Consider the following 24,201-nt stretch of genomic DNA (forward strand, 5'->3'; position numbering starts at 1 on the left):
CTAACAACAAAAAAAGAGAAAATGTCATTATTTTATTTTTAACATAGTAGGAAAAAAAATAAAGTGCTTTTGTGTCAAGGATGTTTTTCTCCCCAAGAACACACCCTGGACAGAGGGAGGATTCCCATTCTAAAGAGAACATTATGTCAGGTTCTCAGGCCAACAGGACCCTCGCAGGGAAGCTGTGCTCTGGCCAGCCAAGTCATCGAAGGAGCCCATTGGTGCCTTCCAGTATCTTTTAAGAGACTAACCTGGCAGTAGGAAGAAGAATCCGAATAAGAATGATAATTTTCCTCTCTGTTTATTGCTTCACACTTCACAGAATACTTTCATGCTACCAATCTCGTGTGATCTCAGTCTCCCTGGGTTGTGGGTGAGTGCTTGAGTCGGCTTCCTGCTGTGTAGTAGGATACCATGGATTGGGCAAAGGATGAGCAGTGGAGGTTTATGAAGCTCACGCTTCTAAAGGCTGGTAAGTCCAAATTCAAGGGGCCGCATCTGGAGAGGACCTTCTTTCTGCATCAGAACGTGGCAGAAGGACAGAAATTAGCCGCACGAGACAGAGAAAGGAAATCTGGCCAAACTCATCCTTTTTATCAGGAACTCGCTGGAGCAATTACAACATAATCCATTTTGAGGGCAGAACACTTGTGGCCTAATGACCTCTTAAATTTCCATCTCTTATGCTATTATGATGGCAATTACATCCCAACATGAGTTTTGGGGGCATGATCAATCTCTGGCAGCCAGGGAAGGATTCATTTCTTCTTTTGACATCAATTTTCCCATGTACATACTCCAAGCTAGGAAGTGGGCTCCCGCTGGTGGTCTGGGGGTGGGCAAGGTAGACAGAGCCTCTGCTATGCGGGATACCTCAAATGACCTCTTCAGTTGCCCTGCCCTGCTCTCTGCCCTGCCCTTCCTTGTCCTGCAGGCTGACCTGCATGGACACCATCCCCTGGGCTTCCTGCAAGCTCACATGCAGCTGGGCTTGGCCAACAGGAGGCAGAGGCTGAGACATTTATCCCCCCAGTTTCCACCCTCCTGTCTGTAGGCTGTCAGGGTCCGAATTCCTCTGCCCAAGGTCACAGCCTCGGTTTCTCCTGGGATAGTCACAACTCTCTCCAGATTCTGCAACCTCTCTTTTGCCCTGCAAAAGGAAGAAATGGCTCAGAGGAAGAAATGGCTCCACACTCTGGCTCCCTTTGGATGCCTCAATCTCTCAAAATCAATGGCCCCACTAGAATACACCATCTGTTTTCCGCCTGGACTCTTGACAGGTACACTCAGCTTTGTATGACATAGAGCCCGGTGCCCAAGAACCAAATTATTGCACAAATAATCAGCTGCAATTGTGACATGTGCTGCAAATGTTGGGTGCAGTGTTCTGCAGAGTGTGACAGGGCATGTGACTTTGGGAATGGGGACACATTTCCCTTCAGTGGGCCTATGGAAGCTGAGACCAGAGTGCTGGGGCATAGTTAGTCATGAGGATGGAGGTTCAATGGGAATCGGGCAATGTTCCAGGCAGAGGGATAACACGTTTGAAGCCCCCAAAGCTGGAAGAAGCTTTGTGCACTGGAGGAAGCCTGGCAGGGCACGGCGTGATGGAGCCTTTTTCAAAAGGCAAGAGGTGACTATGGCAGAAAGCCCTGCGGATCAAGGGGGAGAGGAGGGAAGGGCAAGGAGACTGAGCTATTGGGGATCAGGGCCAGGACTAGAGGGAAGCAATGAGGCCCTGGGAACACAAACAACAAGCAGCTGCCCACTGCAGGGTCACATAGCAGCAATGGCTGGAAGTGAGGACCCGCTTAGATCTCACCCCCCATACACCTTGACCCCCTCGCTCTAGGAGTTCTGGAAACAACATCAGTGTCAAGGGTGCAGACAGGGACAAGAACCAAGAAAGGTGACTTGAACAGAGGAACACATTTGAATGGGAACAACTCAGGGAGGAAAAGATTCCCCACAAGTCAGGACAATGTTCCATTTCTGCCATGGATATGTGACAATACACATGGGGCACTGTCAGTCAGGGAAGCCTCCCTGAGCCTTTGGGGTCCAGTTTTATAGGTGCTCTACTCTGCTACATGCTGCCCAGGTGACTGATGTTTAGTGTCCAGTCCTTCTGGAGGTAGCCCTGATGCCACGTGACCCAGGTCCCCCATCATGAATCCCACTCTGGTGGCCAGAGCCCCCAGGCAAGAGAAGATACTCCCAATAGGCCAGCCATTCCGAGTGCCTCGTGATCACTTCCCAGAAGCTGAGGACAAAGGCCAGACTTCTCTTTGGGTACAATAAATTCTGCATGACACATGGGCCCTTTGAAGAGAACCCAGTCTCAGCTGACAGCCCGCAGACCTGTGGAGACCTGTCTGAGATCTGAGCCGGAGCCTGGTAAGTACGCACCCTTTCCATCCACCGCAGATGAAGGATCTTGGGGTGTTTCATCTGATTTTTTAAAAAATGTATTTATTGTTTTGTTTTATTATAAAATTAACAAATGTGCATAGTAAATTGTTTTTTTCTAACAACACAGAAATACAGAATATAGAAAGCTTCCTTCACACAACATAATCCAGAAGTATATATAGAACAGAGAACTCCCCATAATTCAAGAAATAACTGTACCTAAAAATTTGGTTTACGTTTTTCCATTCTTTCTATGCATATTTTAACATATAAATATGTAATTACTTTTAACAAAAATGATACACTGTGCGTCGCACCGGGCAACTTGCTTCTCTCCCTAAACACTATATCACAGACACAACATAGAAATGCCACCACATATAAATGAGTCTCATTTTTCCAACGACAGAACAGTTTTCAAATATGAATGAACCACGATGTATTTAACCAATCACTTATTAATGGGCATTGCTAATTTTTTCCTACTGCAAACAATGCCGTAATGAGTATCCTCTACATATATAATTTGGCCCTGTGCTAATATTCTGTAGAGTTCATTCTTAAAAGGAGGTTTGCTGGATTAAAGGATACGTGTATTTCGCAATGTAATAGATCTTGCCAAATCATCCTCTGAAAAGCTGATCCAATTTATACTCATATTAGCAATGTATGGGAGTGCTGATTCCCGTCACCCTTACCAATGGGCTGTCATTAATCCTTTTTATAAATCCAAATTTTTAAAGGGAAACCAACACTCATCTCTACCTTTTCCTAGAGGGATGGCTGCCTACCCCATCTCAGAGACCCACTGACCAGCCTCCGGAGTGGGAAATCTTCCTTGTCTAAGCCCCAGTCTGTAGGATTGGATGCTCAGGAATTCACGTTGTTCTGAAAAGCAGTTAAATTTGAGTTGCCCCTGGGGTAAAGCAGTTAAATGGGAACTTATTTAATAGTTTGTTCATGTAGACACTTGCTGTAAGGTTGAACGCTGGAAACCTACCCCCCTGGGCTTGCCTAATGCACCCATGATTTTCTCCCCAGTAGATGCATTAGTTTTTTATTGCTGAGCAAAACATTATCACACATTTATCAGCTTAAAAGAACACAGATTTATTATTTCATGATTTCTGGAGGTCAGAAGTCCATGCACAGCATAGCTGGCTTCTCTGCTGGTGTCCCATCTGGCTGAAATCGGGGCTGCAATCCCATCTGAGGTTCAGGGTCCTCTTCTGGGCTCCTTCAGATTGCTGGCAGAAATTCATTTCCTGGAGTTTTAGGATGAAGAGCCTAGTTTCTAGCTGGTCTCCAGCTGGAGATCAACTTGGTTCCTAAAATGGCCCCAGGTCCCCTTGTGTGGGTAGCCTACTTATTCAAAGCCTGTGGAAGAGTCTCTCTTCAGGTGGCTACAAGACAGGTCACAGTTCCTGGGCGAGTGAGTGGTCACCTCTGCCATACAATGCAACCTAATCACTGGAGCCTGGGGCCCTGTGTTTCTAAGAAACCCCCAAGTGATGTCCACTCTTCTGGACTTGGGGCAAGATTTTGTGTAATAAAGGCCTAGATTCCAGGAGGACTTTCAGATCTCAATTCACATGGATGGCTCAAGGAATTGTGGGGAGTTCATCCCCAGCTAGGGAACCTTGGAAAGCAGCACTGTTCAACCTGAACCAGGTGACAACCTGCAGCCCTTGTCTTCTTTCAGGATGGAGAGGCCACTGCACACCTGGATAACCCCCCCCCACACACACACACACACAAACACACATATGCTGCAACACCTGCCCCCAGTACACACACACACACGCACGCACACACGACACCCCTAATACCTCCAAATGCCCCCCAAACACACAGAAGACCATACTGTTGAGAGTGAGGCGCTTGCTAAACCACAACGCTTCCAAACAGAGGACAGCCATCGACTCCAGAGGTGCTGGGCAGGTGGTGGCTGGGAGGAGCTTCAGGGGGCAGAGGCCGTGAAGGCAGGTGGAGGCAGAACGGAGGAGACTCTGATGGGCCTGAAGGCTTCCCACAACCAGAAGGAAGGCAGGGTAGAGGCAGAGGGGTGGCGGAGGGGCCTCTGCCTCCTGGGAGGTGCCGATGGCTGCCCAGGGCTCCTTCCTTAATGACAACCCAGGTGCAGGGCCTGCTGTAATCCCCACTGCAGTCACACTTCACCCCCCAGGGGACACCCTGACCCTGGTTTTACAGGTGAAGGAACAATGGTCCTCAGTGCTAACCACTGGCTCCCGGGTGGTAGGTGCCCTGGACCCCAGGGATGCTGCCCTGAAGCCACAGTCTGTCATCTGAGTCAGCTCAGAAGCTGAGTGGGGGGCACTGAGGAGGTCCTTTGCCTTCCAGAACACTGTGCTCCTCTGAATAAGAAGAGGACAGGAGGGAGACCAGAGTGGGTAGTGAGGGCACTGGCTGAAACTGCCATCCCCAGGTGACAAGGAGAAGCCCCACTCTGCTGTATGGAAGACCCTCTGGGTGACAGGGTGCACAGCTGTTGCATTGGCACCTCCTGTTCGCATTCTGGAAGGAACTAGGCAGCACGGAGAACTGACGTAAGAATGGGCTTTATAAGACACCTGTGCACTAATCATCCCTTGGAAGGAACTATGACACTGAAGACAATCAGAAGGTTCCATCACTGTCCCTCAGCACATGCCTAAGGCATGAGGGAGACTCCAGTTCCTGCCAGGGTCCAGCAAACGTGTGCATCCACAGACACAGGCACACAGACACACAGACACACTCACCACAGCACAGAGAAACACAGACACAGCCACATCTGCACAGCACAATCTCCCCCATTTCCTTTACCCTACATCCCCATTCTCCACCCACAACACCTAGAGACAGGAGAAGAATGGGTCACACAGCCATGAAAGCTGGTGGAAAACCGCTAGATTGCTTGAAAACAGAAATACGGAGACCTTCAGTTGTCACATTTCTCTCCAGCCAACCCAGATCATGCAAGCCCTGGGCTTGGCTCCGAGCCCCTGGACCCAACTAGCTGTGTGCTTCTGGGCCAGGCTTCTTGACCTCTCAGGAGTCAGCTTCCTCATGTGAAACATGGGCAGGACCATGCCTGTAGAGCTGAGAGCCGACTTGGCTGAAATGATACATGGAAACGGCCTTGGGAAAACATGGAGTCCGCTATTCCATGCACGCCAACGGGACACTGCAGGACTCCATGGAGACGTGGTTAATGGGCATGCGCAGACGCATCCTGGAGGAAGTGCAATCCTTGCACAGCCGTGCCACTCACGGACCCTTCTAGGAAAGAAGCTCCCTTCCTAGCATCTGGGGTGCCCGCCCGACCTGTGGCCTCGTGAAATCCCCGCTGCAGGCTCCGCTCTACCGCAGCTTCCCTTCCAAGGCAAGAGCCCGCAGGACGGCGCTGATCATGCGCTTACCTCCGTGGCCTGATGCCTGGCATCTCCACCAGCGGGGCTCCCACTCTCGGCTTCCTGGAATGGCCGTCCTCTTGAGGACTCAGCCTGTTTTCAAGTTGTTACCAAGGCCCCAGGGGTGCTGTTCCAAGAAAGGGACAAAAGAGAGCCAGCATAAATCCCTCCTAGCACTCCCAGGCTGCCCAGCACTCTCGGCTCACTCCCTGGGCAGCGAGCACTCGCGGATGGCCAAGTGCTGCACTGGGCGTGGGGATGCTAGGAGGAAAGACAAGGTCCCAGCCGCCCAGGAGGGCCGGGGAGGGAGAGGTCGGCAGACCTAGGGCACGTGCTGAGTGCCATAATAAATCGAGAAGTCTCAGAGTGGGTGGGCAGTGTCACTACCAGGGTCTTCGCAGCAGAGGCTTGCTGGAGTAGACACGGTGGGACTTTCCTGATGCAGAGGATCCTGGGGGCGAGGAGGGATCATCCAGATCAAAGGAACAGTATGTGCAAAGGCAAGGGGTTGAGGGATGGAGGGGGCGTGGTGTGCTGGGGTGCCAGGTCCCTAATGGGGGTGCTTATGTGGCCAAGTGTCCTGCATGTGTCCATCCTGTTTCCAACTAGACTGTAAACTCCTTGAGGGCAGAGGCTATATATTTTGATTCAATTCCATGCAACTCCATCAGCATTCACTGAGAATATGCAATACAGAGGCCGCTGTCTTATTTCCCAAAGAGAGGTCACAGAGAGGGCCGAGGTGGATTTCTGCCCTAAAGGCATTCCCAGTCTAAGAAAGGAGGCAGACATCCCCCTCAGAACCATGAAGCAAGGTACCAGGATTGAGGGCTTGGGGGAGGGACCTAGGGTGGGCTGGAGAAGCGATCAATGCCAACCAGGAGGGATCAGGGAAAGTTTATGGAGGAGGTGGTGTTGAGCGGGCTTTTAAATGTCAACAGGAAAGATGGTGGGAAGTTTATCTTCACAAGTGGAAAGGCTGGCATATGTGAGGCCCCACGGTTTGAAAAACGCAGGTCATTTCTGGAATAGTGATGAGAGTCCTGGGGCGGTGATGTTCGGCACATGGGTTGTGAGAGTGTGTTTGTGTTTATTCTTGTAAAATGGAAAGGGGATTATGTAACAGGGTAACCCCCTGCATAACACTGACCGTGAGCCAGCCTCTTACCTGTTCTAGATATTTGCGTGTTTTACATATAATAACTGATATTGGCTTTATAGCACCAGGAGAGTCTGTTCTATTACCCCAAGGAATGTAAGACAGAGAGGGGAAGTAACTTGTTATAGATCACACAGATAGCAAGTAGCAGAGAGAGAATTTGAACTTGGCCATGAAGCTCCAGAGTCCATGTTCTGAGTGACACACTTCTCAGCAGAGGATCAAAGGTGGCGGGGACTAGGGAAAGTCTGCCCACTGTCATCATCTTCCTGATGTTTGTTTGGGTGTCAACCCTTCCCTGATGGTAAACCCAATTAGTTTAAACCAATTCTAGTAACTCTGTTGCCTTTGCCAGTCACTGGTTTAGAAAAAAGGCAAATAATCTAATCTTGACCAATTAGAGGAGAGAATTCTGCAGGGAGACAAAAGAGACGCCGGGGAGGACACGGCTTGCCTCCCATGGTGTGGTGGTGTCAGGCCTAGAGGAGGACCGCTGAGCCCCAGCAGTCATCTCCCCATCAGGAGGGAAGCTGGCCCAACCTGCTGAAGAAGGATTGGGAAGGAGGGAGGAGCAGGATGACCCATGGAGCCATTGACAGGCCCACCGATGGCAGCCATGCTACTCTGGGGCCTCCTGTCATGGGAGATCATGAATCTCCCTGGCCAACGCCAGTCAAGGTGAGGCTGTCTGTTACTTGCAGCCTAAAGCATCCTCAATGCTTATAGAGATAGGCCCAGGCAGCCGCAGCTAGGGAGAGGATCCCCACCACCAAGGATGCTGGACGTTCCAGTGCAGCCCTAGCCAGGGCTCCCCACTCTACCACAAAAGCCATGATCGTGTTTAGGGGGGCTGGGAGTCAGCTACTGGGGTTCTAGGTGTGGCTCTACCCCCAATTTTCTGTATGACATTGGAGGAGCCATGACCTCTCTGTGTCTTAGCTTCATTGTCAGTTAAAGGAGCCATGGGGCCAGATGTTGTCTTAGAGTACTCCACCTCTGGTTCCCCGATGAATCATCACCTGTCTAAATCATCTTCTCTAACAAGAACAGTGAAGTGGGCGATGGGGGCTGAAGTTGGACAATCTGTTGTAGTGACTACCTTTGTGTCACCAAGAAAACTGTCTGCTATAGACATGGTGTGGAAGGATTTGGAAGTGCCCTACTCTGCTAGAGAGCAGGGAGAGGGGTCGTGGGGAGATGATGGAGTCAAAGGCAACTTCTCCCTAAGTCTGCCTGGTGCATGGGCTCTGAGGATCATGGAGAAAGCGCTGCTCCCCCTATCACAGGCAGAGGTAGGGAGTGAGGAGGGCAGACCTGAGAGCCAGCTGCTGCAGCCTCCTCCCAGCTCCTGCTCAAGTACCCTGGAGATGCAAGAGTGTCACCAACCCTGCGGCACTGGAAATGCCGGATGGCCGTGGGCCATGGCGCCTACTGACCTCCACATACAAAGCAACAAGTAGGCTACACTTCAAGAGGCAAAATATTTCTTCAGCGCTCCTCTCTGACCTTTCTTTTGTCCCTCTAACTGTACCTTCCTCTGGGATTTGGTTAATTGCTGCTGCTCTTTGGATGCTGGTCTGTTACTGGACTCTGGCTCTTCCACCCAGGCCTGTTCTTCCTGAACATGCTCTGAAATTGCCTTTTCCCATTTTGAATCCCAGTCCACCCACACGGCTGTTTTCCAAGTGGATTGGTATCAGATAAGTGTCAGAAAGGCGACCCAACTTAACAAATTCACACTGAATTATGAATGACTGCTGGGGGTTTTGCTAAAATTACATCCTTCTCTTTTCCTTTCTTCCCTCCTTTTTTCCCCTCCCCTTCCTCTTATTGCTGTTGAAAGTTCACTAAATGGAATTAATCTCTAATTGTTCAAAATGTTAGTTAGCATAAGAAAAGTAAAGAGATCATTTTTTGGTCAGGGTGAAAAAAAAAATTGGAGCTGGTAGGCACTGAGATGCGTATTCAGCTTTGTCCTTTTTGTTAACTTTTGAAACACCCCACACCGCTGGTAACATAAGCCCGGCTTCTAGAAGCTACCTTGGCGTCCAGCACACTTAGTCTGAGAATGTGAAAAGCATCCTAAAGTTGGCATCCAGGCTTGCAGAGGTGGAAGAGAACGTCACCGTGATGGTGTCTGAATCCTGAAGGAACGAGGGAGACCCATCTCACGGAGGGGGTCCTGGGTTAGGACCAGCCCTCAGGTTGCCTCATAGGCACGGCGTGATCTCCATGGTCAGCCGCTGTCACATACGCTCACCCATCAATCCTCTGGCACACAGCAGTGTGGCAGGCACTAGCACTGTCCCCACCTTTCAGATGAGGAGCATGACCAGTTAGTTCAGAACCTTTCCCAGGACTTATCACTACCGGGGCAGGTTTCCAACCCAGGTAGGCAGTGTGGCTCTAGAGCCTGAAGTTATGACCGAGATGCCACTTGGAACCTGTGACACAGGTGGAGTTTGCTCCTTATGCCCTGGCACTGACTTATGGCAGTTTAGGGCCCCACCTGTGCCTAACCCTCTCCTGTCCTGGCCCATGATCTCTCTGTCCTGTCTCCTGAACTGAACACCTAGTTCACCAATGCCGGGTTAGAAAAATCGAGTGCTGCACTTCAGTTATCGAACAAACATTTCTAGCCTGCTGCTCCGTGTCTGGATACTACGTGGAGGAGAAAGATCAATACCATATGGCCCTCCTTCAAGGAGCTCAGAGTCAAGTTCAAAAGATGAATGTAAATAACTATAATGCTGGATAGGAAGGGGTGGGGGAGAGAAGAAGGGAGGGGACGCGATCATAGCCCGGGGGTCTGCTCTGGAGGGGATGATGTAGCTTTGAGCTTGACTTTGATGCCCGTGTGGAGGGAAAGAGAAGTCCTGCTGGCAGAAACAGCATGAGCAATGGCCTCGAGGTGGAGAGGCACGAGCGGATTTGAGGGACAGAAAATGAAAATGAGCCCTGATCAGCTGGGGCGACCGGGAGAAGCAGCCAGGGCAGCGGGCAGGGAGCAGGAGCTGGGTTTTACCAGAACCGGAGTTTGGGCACCGCTGGCTGAGGGCCGGAGTTGGCTTTGACTTCTAGGTGCCATGTGCAGGGTCGAGCAGTGAGGCTCTGAGGCAGCGTTTGGGATCCTGGGTTCTGGGAATCCTGGGAAGCTGGGCTCGCTAACGACCTGGGAAGTACCCAGCGACGTGCTGGAAGCTGCAGAGCCACAGGGTGATGGTTGTATGTCTTCTTGGAGCAATATTTTTATTTGATAGATAGTGTTTTAAAACACTGCTTTCATATGAATACAAATACGGGTAAATTATGGCATCGAATACAACATTTGCCATCATTTTTCAGCTAAAACGGGAACCTTCAAATGGACCATTTTGGGCTACAACTGGAAGTGACAGCTAAAATATTTAACCTGGTGGGAACAGCAACCAATCAGAACTGGAGCAGGGTCTTGGAGGACCCCTGGCAACACGGGGGATTAACCCTTGAGTCCCTGGAGTATGGGGAGGGCTGGAGCCCTGGGGAAGGATGAGGCAGCATCAGGAGAGGCATGGGGTTGGGAGGGGCTAGGGCAGCAGCTCTTTATCCACGGGTAGGGAAGGATTCAGGACTTGAACGTCCAGATGGATATCTGCCCTGGATACACTGGCTTTTGTCTTTCATTAACTAAATGTTGAAGGGAACCTGGACACATGTTGTTTTGACCTGAGGGATAACTCCATGTGGTTATTAACCTGCGGAAAAGTAAGACATCTTCCAAGGTACAGCATAAGCCCAGGGGACTCCCAACTCACCCTGTCCAGGCGACCATCTCCTTGGCCCTTGTGGACACCCTGGCCTACCGGCTCTATCCAGGACTGCACGGGCAGGTGGATTCTCATCTCTGAGCAGTGCCCCCACCCCCCCAGCAACACTGTCTTCCTGTAAGACAGCAAAGCCCACTCCATAGGCTCACCTGGGTTCACCTATAAATATTTTTCTTGCAAGTGTTTTGGAGGAAAAAAACTCAGACTCTTAGCAATACATCAAGGATACTTGAATGCATTTGAAGTATAATGAGCATGCAGTCATAAAAGTCATGCCTCATAAGAATCTTTTGAAAGAAGAAATAAAACAAATGATCCTGCCTTTGTATCTCGCCCCTCTCGGGCGGCAATGAATCCCCTGGTACTCTCCCCAAATCACAAAATCGGGGAAAATTACAATTAGTAATTAAGCACTTGCCTGGGATCCCCCGACCAGTGTTCAGCAGGACACCTTTCAGCTCCAGCACGGCCACTTTGGGCAGTGTCTCTCTGCCCAGGCTGGGTGAGGAGGCGGAGACCCTGAGCCCTTCCCGGAGGGAGCAACCCACTCCCCAAAACACGGGGGCAATGCTGTGTGAAGCCCTCTTGTTCAACCTGCAGCTGGAACTGGCCATGGGACCCAGTTCTGGCCTGGGAGATACAAGGGTCAATCTGCTGTGGCTTCTGGGACAAGCTTTGCTCTCTCCTAAAAAAGGAAAGATGGTGACTAGGTGCTTCTGCCGCTCCTTCTCTGCTGCGGTGGATCCTGCCCTGAGGGGAGACGGTGACATCTGGGGACAGGATTGGTGAGTGATGAGTCCTTCATGCACTCCTACCACAGAGCTGCTGAGATCACTTACCTCTGCAAGCCTCCTGGTGACAGAGGAAATGCCTGGTTGACCCTGGGTTTAGTCACGTGGTCTTACTTAAAGCCCAAAGCATCCTCTCTCCATCAGGATAAAAGTGACTGTCGCCATCACACGCTGATTCACGAATCTCAATGGTCCTGCACAAAACTGATTTCTCACTCTCTTAAAAACCATGGCGTGCAGGGTCCCTCTTTCATCCTGTGGCTAGTCCAAGTGGCCTCCATGGTCATCGAGACAGAGGAAGGGACCACCGTGGGGTTCCCAAGTCTGAACTGAAGGCTAGGCCTGGAAATGGCTCACGTCACTTCTGCCCACATCCCATAGACCTGGCCCCATCTCACTGAATGGAGACCTGAGTGGGGAATCACAGCATGTCTGTCCCTGACTTCCTAATCGGTGCACTGTCACATCTGTCCTTCTGTCAGAATGCCTTTTACTTCTTCAGCAGATATTTATTGAGCTCACTTATGCAAGGTGAGACGTAGGGAGGGAAGGCTGGTGAGCTCATGTGGCCCTGTACCCTGATCCCTGAACACCAGACACATAGGAAATGCTAAGCGCACACACACACACACACACACACACACACACATTTGAACCCATGAACCATATCTATCTTCAAGAAGCTTAGCATCTAGTTGGGAGTCACAGTCTATAGCAGCCGATGTTCCAATGGCAGGGGCCCTCTCAGAGGCCACTGTGTCATGCTGCGGATGGTTGGGGCTCAGAGCCACAAAGAGGAGTTTGGACTCAAGAGTCGGAGAACTCTTCGAGACAGATGTGGCTGGGACCTTGCAGGATGAAGAATTTGCCTAGCACAGAAAAGGGGTGTGGAGGGAAGTCTGGGAACCCTGAGACTGTGTTTGAGTGCCAGGCACTGCAAAAGGCCTGTGCCCCTGGAGGCGGGCAGAGAGGGGCAGAGGTGAAGGCTGCCAGGCTCTCAGCCCTGGCTGCACATCAGCATTGCTTAGGTAACTTCGACCAAAATACCCATGACCAGCTCCACTCCAAACCAAATGAATCAGGTCCTCTAGGCTGGGGCCCGGGCACCGGTGCTTCTAAAAAGCCTCCAGAGGGTTCAGAGGGGCAGCCAGGACTGAGCACCACTGTCTTCAACCGAGGCGGGGACCGGTGGTCAAGAGCCTTATTTATCTCCCCTGAAATGCAAGAGTCTGGTAGAAGTGGCGCCTCCCTCCCGCTCCCTCTCTGGTCTCAGACTCTTTAAAGGAAAGCCCTTTATGATTGCGTGGGGAGAAGAGCACCCTGGAAAAGTTTCTGTCCCTTCTGCCTGTTGTTCCTTCTCTGCCTGGGTGGTCCTCCTTCTCCCTTACCTGCAGTACCCTGGGTCTGAAGAACAGCTGTGCTGGCAGCTGGCAGGAAATTTCCCTGCCTCCTGGGGCTCCTGAGACGGGCAGGGCTGACGCCAGTGTCCCCTACTGTTTCATTACCAGACAGAGGGAAGCCATCCAGAGGCACCCAGAGCTCCGGGGCCTGGGCCTCCCTCCGTGCACAGCCAGCCCCTCTCCACACAGTAAAGCCTGCCTGTCCCCTGAGTCTCTCGGGTCTGCTGGTGGCAGAAGGCATCTCTGTAGGTGCTGAGGTCTGGATATGGTTTGAGTGTGTTCTTCAAAGAGTCATGTGCTGGAAGCTTGGTCCCTAGGGTGGCCCTGTTGGGAGGTGTTTGGACCTTTGAGCCATCCTAGTTCAAGATAATTAGGTCCTGGCCCTTGGAAGGGATTGATGTAGCTTTTGTGGGACTCCGTTAGTTCCTCTGAAAGTGGGTTGTTAAAAAAACAGCGAGCCTGGCTGGCTGTGATGGCTCATGCCTGTAATCCCAGTGACTTGGGAGGCTGAAGCAGGAGGATTGCAAATTGGAGGCCAGCCTTGGCAAATTAGCAAGACCCTGTCTCAAAATAAAAAAAAATGAAGAGGGTGAGGGGTGGGGGGGATGTAGCTCAGTAGTGGAGCACTCTGGTTAAGTTTCTAGTACCCTCTCCCCAAACCCCAGAAAGTCTGACCTTTGAACCTCTCTGGCTTCCTGCCTCCGTGTGCCATCTTTTCTTCACACACTGCCACCCAGTATCTTCTGCCACATCATACTGCAGCTACGGAAGCCTAGCTTGGCACCAGAGCTGGTGCCAAGCTGTTTAAACTTTCAGCCTCCAAACCTGCAAACTAAGTAGGCATCTTTTCTTTATAAAGTATTCTGCTCCAGGTATTTTTTTTTTTAATAGCAATAGAAAACCAAAAAGCACAGCAAGATTCTGACCACACCTGCACATTCCACATTTGGTCATTTCTTCCCAGGTGTCTGCGGGTTCAGGCTGTTCACATAGGCCCTGTCCTCCCTAGACAACTTCCCCCCTTCTCATTCTGCAGCAGGTTCCCTGGGCTGGATCTGAACACGTCCCCAGGACACAGACTCCCTCCACCGCCAGCTCACGGGGAATGTGCCGCAGGAGCAGCTGTTGGGTGCAGTTGAAGGTATGGAGTCGTTTTTGCTGGCATCTGCTGTCAGGTGTGGCCCATGGCAACCTCAGTCTCTGGAGGCCTCCTCTGAGATCCAGCCACTGGTTCTAGGTGCCACAGGGTGTACAGGAGGCTTTGGTTCTGAGGCACCGCTCTCGATCCCACCTTCGTGGCTGCACGTTCTAATCACCCTGGACTTCCAGGTTTTAAGTGGTCTCTGTCCTGCCTTTATCCATCACCCATCTATTCATTCTGCAAATGAGCCCGGCATCTTCCCCAGGGCTAAGAGCTGGCCTGCAGAGGTGGTGTGGCCTCTGTTCAAGGGGTCACAGTGTAACAGGAGCCTCGACCCAGAAGAATCAGCAGGGAGAGGAGGGGGCTGACTCCAGTTCTAGATCAGGACAGCCGTGACACCGCACCACCAGCCCACGATGACCTTCCAACCTTGGTGGAGACCAGATCAGCGGCTTTTCAAACTGAGATCCTTGGCGACAGAGGCTCTGTGGGGTCTGATCCTCTACTCCTTCTTCAACAATAGTAGGTTCTTTTGGGTCTGTTTTTTTATATTGCAGTTCTGTGTAAGATCTTGTGATGCCCAAATATTGAGTCAAACACTATTCTGGGTACCCCTGGGAGTATTAAACTGGTGGACTTTGAAGGCAGATTTCCCATTAACGGGGTGGGCCTCATTCATCAGTTGAAGACCATAGAAGAACAAGTACCAACCTCCCCCAAATGAGAGAGAAGTCAGCTTGCACACAGCTTTTGGACTTGACCGGGATCATTCTCCCACCTAAGAGCTTCCCTTGAAGATTTTGGACGTGACACCTTCCATAACTGCATGAGCCAGTTCTCTAAAAGAACTCTGTCTCTTTAGATACATACATCCTGTGGATTCTGTTCTGCTGAGAACCTGGACTAATACAGTCTCATCTAAACAGAACTTTCAAAACCACCACGCTAGCCGGCCCTGAGGTCCTTTCCAGTTGGATTCATTTGTCATGTTAGGTGTTCCTGTCATAGGCCTTCCTCTGACACTTGGTGCCACCCTGACCTTTGGATGTGGCCTCCTCCTGGGTTCTGGGTGTCTGCCTGGGTTGGTCCTGGTTCTCTGGGCCCTGGCTCAGTAGAGGTTGCAATTTAAACATCCCTGGTGGATCCCTGTTTTGGAAGTGTGTGGCAGACCTGATCTCACTGAAGTTGGAATCTCATTTTACAGTTGAGGATGACAGGTAGGAGGGCTTAGATGACTTGTCCAAGGACCTACAATTAGTAAACGGTAGGCCCCAAGAGATTAAAGTCCTCGGATGCAAAATCCCAGGTGTCTTCCGCTGCCCCCTGCCGTCTGACGGTGGCCTCTATTGCGTGACCGACCTCTGGCCTTTCGCTCTCCCCCAGCAGAGTGGAGCCTGCTCCCTGATCTCCAGAATGAGCATGTGGGGAGGCCCCTGCCGCCCGGAGGAGGTGACCTCAGAGGACCTGTGGCAGCTGCTCGTCAGGGGCACCCTCAGGAGTTGGCTGGGCCTCTCCGGCTCTGGCTGGCAGCGTGTCCGTGATTCATGGCGGTGTGGCTCTTTACGAGCCTGTGATAAAACAGTGATCATCAGCTGTGAGGCTGACACGAGATTATGGAGCCTCGAGGTGGAATTGAGTTACTGTGCTTTCCCAGGGCTGCAGCCGGCCGTAACCAGCAGGAGGAGAGCGGTACCGGCCCAGGGAGGGAGCCAGGGGACCGTGCCGGGGTCCCACCTGGCCACCTGTCCTGGGATGGGGCTGAGGAGGGGTGGGGGCTTGAGGCGCCCCCACTTCAGGGGCTGGTGTGTGTGTGTGTGTGGATGGGGACCTGGGGCGGAGGTCTCAGTTGGCCATCTCCTGGGATCATGGGGATGCCTCTCTCCCCCATGCCATAGCCCGTCTCTCAGCCCATTGCTCAGCCCGGGTGGCCTTCCTCACTCCTTTACTTCACCACACCTCAGAGGAGTGACAGCAAAGATGTCACACAGGGACACACTGCACAGATGCCCCAAGGGGTCAGGCCGGGGTCAGAGGTGAGAGCTTGAGGCCTCTCCCCAGGCCGGGAAACTGCGCCCTGCTTTCCTGCTGCGTCCCTCCATCTGACCATTCAGGCACCTGCTGCAGCTTAATCCCCCCCCCCCCACCCGCCTGCTAGTCACCACCCTCTTGTCTCTGACTCCCCTTAGTTCCTGCCTGTGCGTCCCAGGGCAGAGGACTGTCCTCCAGCCTCACTGCTCAGGATCTGTGCATCTTAAACCTTTGAACTTGGTCCTACTGTGTGCTCCCTGGCTGCCCCAGGCTGGCTTTGCCCTGGAACACAGGGGCTGGGTGGGGGGCACGTGGCACAAGGTCAGGCTCCAGGGCCAACGTGATGGTCAGAGAGGCGTAAACTGGACACGGGCCAGACAAAAGCCACCAGAGCATCTGCCAGCTCAGACAGGCATCCCCTGTGAGGGACCCCCTGGTGGAAGGTGGGACAACTAGGTGGGGGCGTCCCCGACAGCAGACTATAAGCACCCACTTCCGGCCCCCTTCTTTTCCTTTTGGGCAGGGCTGCTGGCCACTGGTACAGGGACCCAACTTAAGTGGGGCTCTCTAGACACTGCAGTAGCTCCCTGGGCCCCTCTGTTCCCTGGCTGCTGTCCTGTCACAGCTTATTCGCAACACAACAGGACACCGATCCTGCTCAAGGCTGTCTGCTTCCCACTCAAAACCCTGCCATGATGTCCCTCTTCCTTCAGAATGAAAATGATGGCTGTCCAGCGGCCTCAGGGCTCCTCCTGACGGGTCCCCCACTTCCGGCCCTCTCCTCCCAGCACCCCTCCCTGCCCCTTTCAAACACACCCCGCTCCTCCCAGCTCCTCCAGGGCTTCCCATGGCCACTCCCTCTGCCCAAAAATGCTCTTCACCTTTTGTGTCCATGGGGTTTGTCCCTTGCCCCTGTGCTCAGCGAGACTGACCGGCTGTCCTGTTCAAAATGGTCATTCACCCTCCTCTACACCCAACAGAAAAAAAGCTGTCCTTCTTCTCTTTCCCATAGTTATTTCCAGTCTTTTCTGACACACTACAAAATGTACTTATTTGCTACATTAATTATTGTCTATCTCCCCTAAGAGCAGGAAAACTCCAAGAAGTCGGGGATCATCACTGATACGTATCAACTGTACAGTAGATGCTCAATTAATGTTTGTGGAATAAATAAACAGGTCGCTCCCACCCCCCCACCTCACACACATACACACTGGACCAGGGACTCTTGGAGGGCTGGAACTACATTTTCACCATTAGATTGGAAGTTTCCAAAGGCAGAGGCAGTGCCTTCTCCATGAGGGGAATTTTCAGGGGTGGGATTACCTTACTTCATTATGCTATGTCCTTTTGACCCTGCCCTGGACCACAGAATTTGCAAACTATGGGTGAGATGGGTGCAGTGGAGCAAGGATCTCAGAGGCTGGGCTGGAGGAGGTCCAGCCATGACTCCCGGTCCTGCCTGCTTCTCCTTGTTAGCCGATGCCGCCCACCAGTCTGTGGGCCACTGTGGGACTAGCCTGGCTCAGGGGACCCCTGACTTCTCTGACCCCTCTTGACCTCTGGATGGGCCAGTCCTGAGGCCTGGGTCTCCACTTAGTTTCCTTCGCCTGGTTCCCTCTCCAGCCTTGCCCCTACCGGGCCCTGGTACTAAATCCATCTGAACCAAGGAGGATCCTGTGGTGTGAAGACAGAATACCCTAATGGGGCAGCTTTGCAAAGGCACCTCCTAGACCTCGGATGTGGGGAGCACAAATGACATGCAGACCCAGCTGCCGTGCTCTGCGGTCCCTTGCTGCCATCCTTCCCTGAGCCAGGCCTGAGTGTGACTGAGCTTCTAAGACAGGCCCACTTTTGGAGACTGAGTGTTGGTTCCAGAGCTTGGCTACTGTGAGTTGAGCTGCTATGAATACTGATGTGGCTGTGTCACTGTAGTGTGCTGATGTAAGTCCTTTGGGTGTAGACCGAGGAGTGGGACAGCTGGGTCAGATGGTGGTTCCATTCCCAGTTTTCTGAGGCATCTCCATACTGCTTTCCAGAGTGGTTGCACCAATTTGCAGTCCCACCAGCAGTGTATGAGTGAGCCTTTCCCCCACATCCTCACCAACGTTTATTGTTCCTTGTATTCCTGATGATTGCCATTCTGACTGGAGTGAGATGGAATCTCTGTGTAGTTTTAATTTGCATTTCTCTAATGGAGATGTTGGAGACCGAGGGGTGACGGGCCACCGTGGCTGGAGGATTTTGATGGCCTCCATGAACTCTGTGACCATGGGGAAGGACCTGCACACTTTCTTCTCACCATCACTCCAGGGGGACACTTCCATCCAGGTCCCCCAGCCTCCCTGAGCTTCGCTGTGAGTTTTCCCTCACAGGTGTGGACCCTCACAAATCTCCTGCACGCCGGGTCCCATCTTGGTGTCTGCTTTGGGGAGGATCCAGACTGTGGCCCCTGTCTCCAGAGCCAGGCAGACCTGGTTTCCATCAGCAAATCAGAATGGATAATCCCTGCCTCAGGTTCCTAGGGGTGATTAAAGGGGTGCATCTAAAAAGCCCAGCTCAGCAAGACTTTTGCTCTCATTGAATTGATGCCACCAGCCCCCAATTGGGGTCCATGCCAGTGACCTTCCCAGTCCTGTGTGAGGGATGGGATTCTCTCTTACTCTCTTTTTGAATTGCTGCTTCCACCAGTCTCAGCCCAGATGCTGTGAAATCCAAGCCATGCAGGCTCCAGACTGTGGGGACTGCCTGCTAGGGTCTGGGCTCTGGGGGCACATGGGATCCCACATGTGATGGCAGCTCCCCAGCCTCCTGCTGCCTGAGCACAGGGATACTTTTGCCCACAGCGCTGACCCACCCACCCCATCCCACTCATGGAGGATTCAGAGAGCTTTTCTACTCCAAGTCTTTTTTTTTTTTTAACCTAAAAGGGAAATTACTTGCTTAATTTAATTTTTTTTTAATATTCCTGCTAAAAAAATGAGGTTCAATTAAGATACTCAGAAAAATCATAATGTTCATTTAACAGTAGAGTAGAATCTGAGTTCTACAAATGCATTTTTTCCTCTTTTCTTTCTTCCTTTTTTTTTTTTGACTCAAATCCAGCTAAGTGAATTACTGATCTTTATTAGATGCTTTAATTACAGGTTGTTAATGGAAATATTACTGAAATTAAAGTCAAATGTGTTAACCAAGGAAAAAGCTTTATGTGTCACTAAAGTAACCAAATTTCAAGACTTTGTCGATGCGGTCAATTGAAAAAGCACCTGGAAAATTAGTCCCTTAATTGAGATATAGTGACAGACTTCCTGCAGAGGGCTGGTCTCTCTGAGGCCTGGGGTGGATGGATATGGCGCTCATGAGACAGAGGCGCCATGCTTGTGGGCCAACTCTGCATGCACCTGCGCAGGCCCTGTATAGGGGCCCACACCACCAAGGTGAGCCACTCTGCAAATCTTGACAAGCCTTTTACCCACAGGGCCCAAATGCAACCCAAACACATGCACTGTTCAAACTGTCAATCCACTGATGTTCTGAGTGAAAATTCAAAATCTCCCCATGCATTTATTTATCAAAACATCCTGCACATCCTTTCCTTGAACGCACTTTGACATGCCACAGGACAAGATCTGGCTTTGATGAAGCAGCCAGGTGTACATACTCTCAGGAGGTCCCTCCATGTTCCAGAATGTCCACTTCCCCAGGGACTGATGGAGGTGGCCTGGTTGAGGAGTGGGGTTCCTTAGCTCTTCTTCTCCCCCCTGGCAGCCTATCTGCAGGGCTCTTCATAGACCTCAGCAGTCACTGGGGAAACAGTATTTACTTGGAGTGGCACAGTCTTGGGGGATGAGCAGAGCACCATACGCAGAGTGTCATGCCATGGGTGTCCAGTCACCCTGAGGCTGATCAGCTGGTTCTTCACCCTGTCCTCGGGGGCCATCTGTCCTTTCAAGCTGGGCTTTAGGTATGATGGTGGGTGGCCTATAGGATGAGACTCTCCAGCCAGCAGCCTGGGCTGGACTTCCCTGCTGTGGTTGGGACTTGGGGGTGAAACCAACATCTCTGAACCTCAGTTGTCCATTTCCTTAGCTCTGGGATGGGGACGGCTGTAGCTCCCCCTTTCTCAGGTCTGTCCCTCAGCGGGTAAACCTGTCCTTTCTCACCCGAGGCTCCACCTCTTTCTCCTCTCTTCTCTGAGGAGTCAGTCTTCGTTCCTCTGTCCTTGTCCTCACTTCCCATTTGGTCCACCCATCAGTCAGGGTTCTAGCAACAGAACCTGCTCTAATTGGCTTAAGCAGAAAAGAAATGAGAGAAAAGATGCCAGGAATCTTCCAGAAACTCTAGGAAGGAGAAAGAAGCCTTGAAGTCTACACAGGGAGCAACACCCAAAGCTGGCCACGGTCTTCTACACTGCAGGCCCTCCTAACCCCTCCCTGCGGACCCCGAAGCTGAGCCTCCCTGACACTCCAGCTCCTGGGTTCTCACCTCGCTCTCTTCCAAAGCCAAGATTCTCACCGGGGCCGCTGATTGGTGGAGCCAGGTCACATGACTTGTCCTAGCTGCACGGGATTTGGGGAAGGAGAGGTTCCTTCCTCAGAGTAGAGGGACCCACATGCAAAAAATTTACCCTGCACTGGGAGGGCCATCAGGGGATACTGGGAGGGTGAGGAGAACTTGCCACTCACCTGATCCGCTGCTCCACTGCGGTGCCTTGGGAGGCCACCAGGGGGGTGTCTTCTCTTTGAACCTCCATGTCCATCCTCCACCCTCTTCCACTCCGCCCTCTGCTCCTGGAGGCCGACCAGGACGACCTGTATTTACTTGCTGCCTCACCTGCCCTCTGGTTTCCAGTGGACCAATAGGGAGCCCTGGTGGGAGACTGGAAGGAGGACCATGAGGTCAGGGGATTTTTCTCTTTAACTCTCTGTCCCTTCAGTCCCACTAGGCTGGCTGTGTCTCTCCACCAACGGCTCAAACCCTGTGAGTGAGCCCTCTCCACTCAGCCTTCCTGGTCACCAGCCTGGATGACCCCTTCTTCTTGGTCCTTCTGGCCCAGGGTGGTAACTGCTCATGCCCTCTGCCTGTACCCTCCCAGGGCACTGTGTTCTCTTGGGGGTTTTCTTACTCTGTGCCCTACTGATATTAAGACTCCCTTTACTAAAGCCTGGAAATGACCCAATTAAGAGTGCCACTTCTTTTCCAGAACCCTGATGAGACAGTCAAGTGACCGCTTTGCCAAAGCCAGTGGACATTCTTCAGCCTTGATCTTCCTTGACCTCTTGCTGTATTTGACCTTGAGGTTACTCATTCTTTGATGACCTCTGCTCCCTTGGCTTCCAGTTTCCTGACTGTGCTTTGTCTCCTTCATGGCCATTGTTATAGTATGGATGTGAATGTCCCCCAAAGGCTTCCTTGGGTCTCGGCAAGTGGCACTATTAGGAGGTGGTAGAAACTTTAGAAGGTAGGGCCTAGTTGGAGGTTGTAGGTCCCTGGGGTATATCTTTTGAATGGTATATATTATCCTTCACCTTCCCTTTCTTTCTCCCTCCTCCCTCCCTCCCTCTCTCTCTCTCTCTCTCTCTCTCTCTCTCCTTTCCTCCTTCCTGATCAGATGGTCCCTATCAAGATATTTTGCCTATACAAAGACTTAAACTGATGAGGCCAAGTGACTATGGACCAAAGCCTCTGAAACCAGGAGCCAGAAATAAATCTTTCCTCTTTTAAGTTGTTTTTCTCAGGTAGTTTGTCACAGGGATAGAAAGCTGACTAACATATCCATCTCCTCTTTTGTCCACTTCTGAGCATGGCTATTCCCTGAGGTGCTGTTTATGGATTTTTGCTCTTTTCATTGATCTCTGGAGTTGAGCTCGTTCACTCTCATACTTTTAACCCTATATTGTTGCTGATGGCTCCCAGTTCTGCATCCCTAGCCTCTCCCCTGAGTTCAAGGCCAGGTACCTACTGGAAATATCACCTGGGTTGTCCCTTGGGCATCATGAACCTAGCAAAACCCAGCCTGACCCATCATCCTCTGTTCTCTCCCTGTGTTTCAATCTTTGTTCAAGGTAACACCACCCTTCCAGTCACTCAAAATGGCAGGCTGGACACCACCAGGCTTTTCCTTCTGCTCCCTGATATTTGCTCATCTTGCTCCTTTTTAAAGAGTTTCTTGACTCCATCCTCTCTTCTCTGATCCTACTAGCAATGCCTTGATCTGGGCCCTCATTATATCCTGGGGAAAATATATAGTAGCTTCCTCCTGATAATGCTTCTAGGTTTCATTCTTGTCCAATGAAAACCATCAGGCTCCTTGTGGCCAGAGTGACACTTCTAAATGCAAACTAACCCCACGGCTTCTATTGGAAGCACTTCAGTCTTCTGAAGGCCTGAGCCTAGCCCTCCATAGGTACATCCCCCCTCTTCACCGCCTGCCACTCCCTGCCTCCTGTTTCTGGGCTCAACTGCCTGCTTGGAATTCCCAACACAGACAATGCTGTTCCACCTCCGTGACCTTGCAACATCCCATGTCCTCCAGCCCAGAGTGCTGTCCCCTCCCTCTTCCTCACCTCTCACCTCTTCAGCCTTCAAGACTCAGCAGGTGTTGTCCTCTCTTCCTAGGCTGATGCCTAACCCTGGGGAGGGACCACACATTCTGTCTTTGCCTGTGTCATTCATATTGGCTTTTTTCTTTGTCTGTCACCCCTGCTAGACTAAAATCTTCCTGATGGAAAGGATTGTCCCTTAATCATTTCTAGCACTTAGTGTCTAACACATGTTTATTGATCCAAATTGAACAGAAGGTGCTGAATCAACTAGGTCACAGAATCGGTAATACCCTGACGTTCTTGGGGCTGGATCCACAAGGAGACCCTTTTGCCCTTACCCAAAGATGGTTTGTGCTTCCTAAAGGGTGTCTTGGGAAATCAGGACACCCCAAAGCCTCCTCTTCCTCCTACAAAGAAATATAAGGGCTGGAGACAGCTGCACAAACATTCTGGCCAACAGTCAAGTTCATAGCGCTAGCCTGGAATCCTCCCTCCGCCCAGCCAGTCAGAGCCCCCTGACTGACCGCCGGCTTCCCAGGGCTGTGTCTTTGGCAATGCTTCTTTTGAGTTCTCTTTCCTGGGGAATTTTGCATATTTTCAAGGTTGGAGGAGGCCATAAAGCATTCAGGTTCAGAGCCAGAGCTTAGGAGTCAGACAGACCCAGCTGAAAATCTACTTACCAGCCTTGTGACCTTGTCAGTTCCCTGACCCCTCAGAGCTTGTTTGCTCATCTCTAAGTGGGTGGTGATTATGGTGCCTCCCTTCTAAGGATTAAATGAGATGATGGAAGTCAAGCCCTCAGCTCACCCCTGGCATCTCCACGTAGGCTCTGAATGGAGGCTGTTAGGAAGGCTTAGTCCAAATCCCACCTCTCCTGAGAAATCTCAGGTGACTCAGAGCCAGCCCATAATAGTTTCCTTCCTCCTACCAGTGTGAGTCTGGTCCCAAACACTCATTCCAGCATTGATCACTCACCACTTCAGAGCCTTCGTCATCCCCCACACGCTAGCCATAGCACCTCTTGTCTCCCCCACTAGACTTTACACCACCAGCCCCCGGAGATCATGGAGCAGATAATTTCCGGAGACCTCGAAGGCACCTTGTTGGGCACCTGCCCTTCTTTCCTTTGACCACATACCTTTAAGTGCCCTGCAGAGGGCTGGGGTGGCATGGGGGCGGGGAGGAGGGCTGCTCACTGAGGATACCTGGAGTCTTGAACTGCAGGGAGGAAGCAGGAGGGAGGGGGAGGAGGAGGGACACCCTGTGGGGGACCTTGGGTGGGGGAGGGGAATGCTAACCTAGCCTTGGGGTCGAGGAGCAGTTCCTACAAAATGGTTGGCTCAGGTGACTCACGGGTCCTCAGAGCTAAAGCAAGAGCAGGTTTTCTTTGAGGAAAACCAGAACCTGCGGGAGCGCGTGTTCCCTGCACCGCCTGTGAGCTCCAGAGCGGGCGCGCTCTTCAATCCCTATTTTCTGCGGGTGCTGGGTCCAAACGCTGGGAGAGGA

The 24,201-nt window shown here is 51.7% G+C and overlaps 1 long non-coding RNA gene across 4 annotated transcripts; it reads right to left on the reverse strand.

Annotated features, from left to right (window-relative positions):
• Window positions 1-256: 256 nt before the first annotated feature.
• Window positions 257-23,512, reverse strand: LOC110597507 (uncharacterized). Of its 4 annotated transcripts, none has more exons than XR_005732789.2 (4): window positions 23,034-23,512; window positions 20,836-21,029; window positions 5,835-5,952; window positions 257-516 (listed from the first exon to the last, which is right to left on the reverse strand). It is a non-coding gene; the product is annotated as an uncharacterized LOC110597507 (long non-coding RNA). The 4 variants fall into 4 exon arrangements; XR_013425177.1 differs by lacking the exon at window positions 257-516 and adding an exon at window positions 3,454-3,677; XR_013425179.1 differs by lacking the exons at window positions 257-516; window positions 23,034-23,512 and adding exons at window positions 3,454-3,677; window positions 22,717-23,022.
• Window positions 23,513-24,201: the final 689 nt, after the last annotated feature.

This window comes from Ictidomys tridecemlineatus, chromosome 8 (genome assembly GCF_052094955.1).
Source record: "Ictidomys tridecemlineatus isolate mIctTri1 chromosome 8, mIctTri1.hap1, whole genome shotgun sequence".
NCBI lineage: Eukaryota > Metazoa > Chordata > Mammalia > Rodentia > Sciuridae > Ictidomys > Ictidomys tridecemlineatus.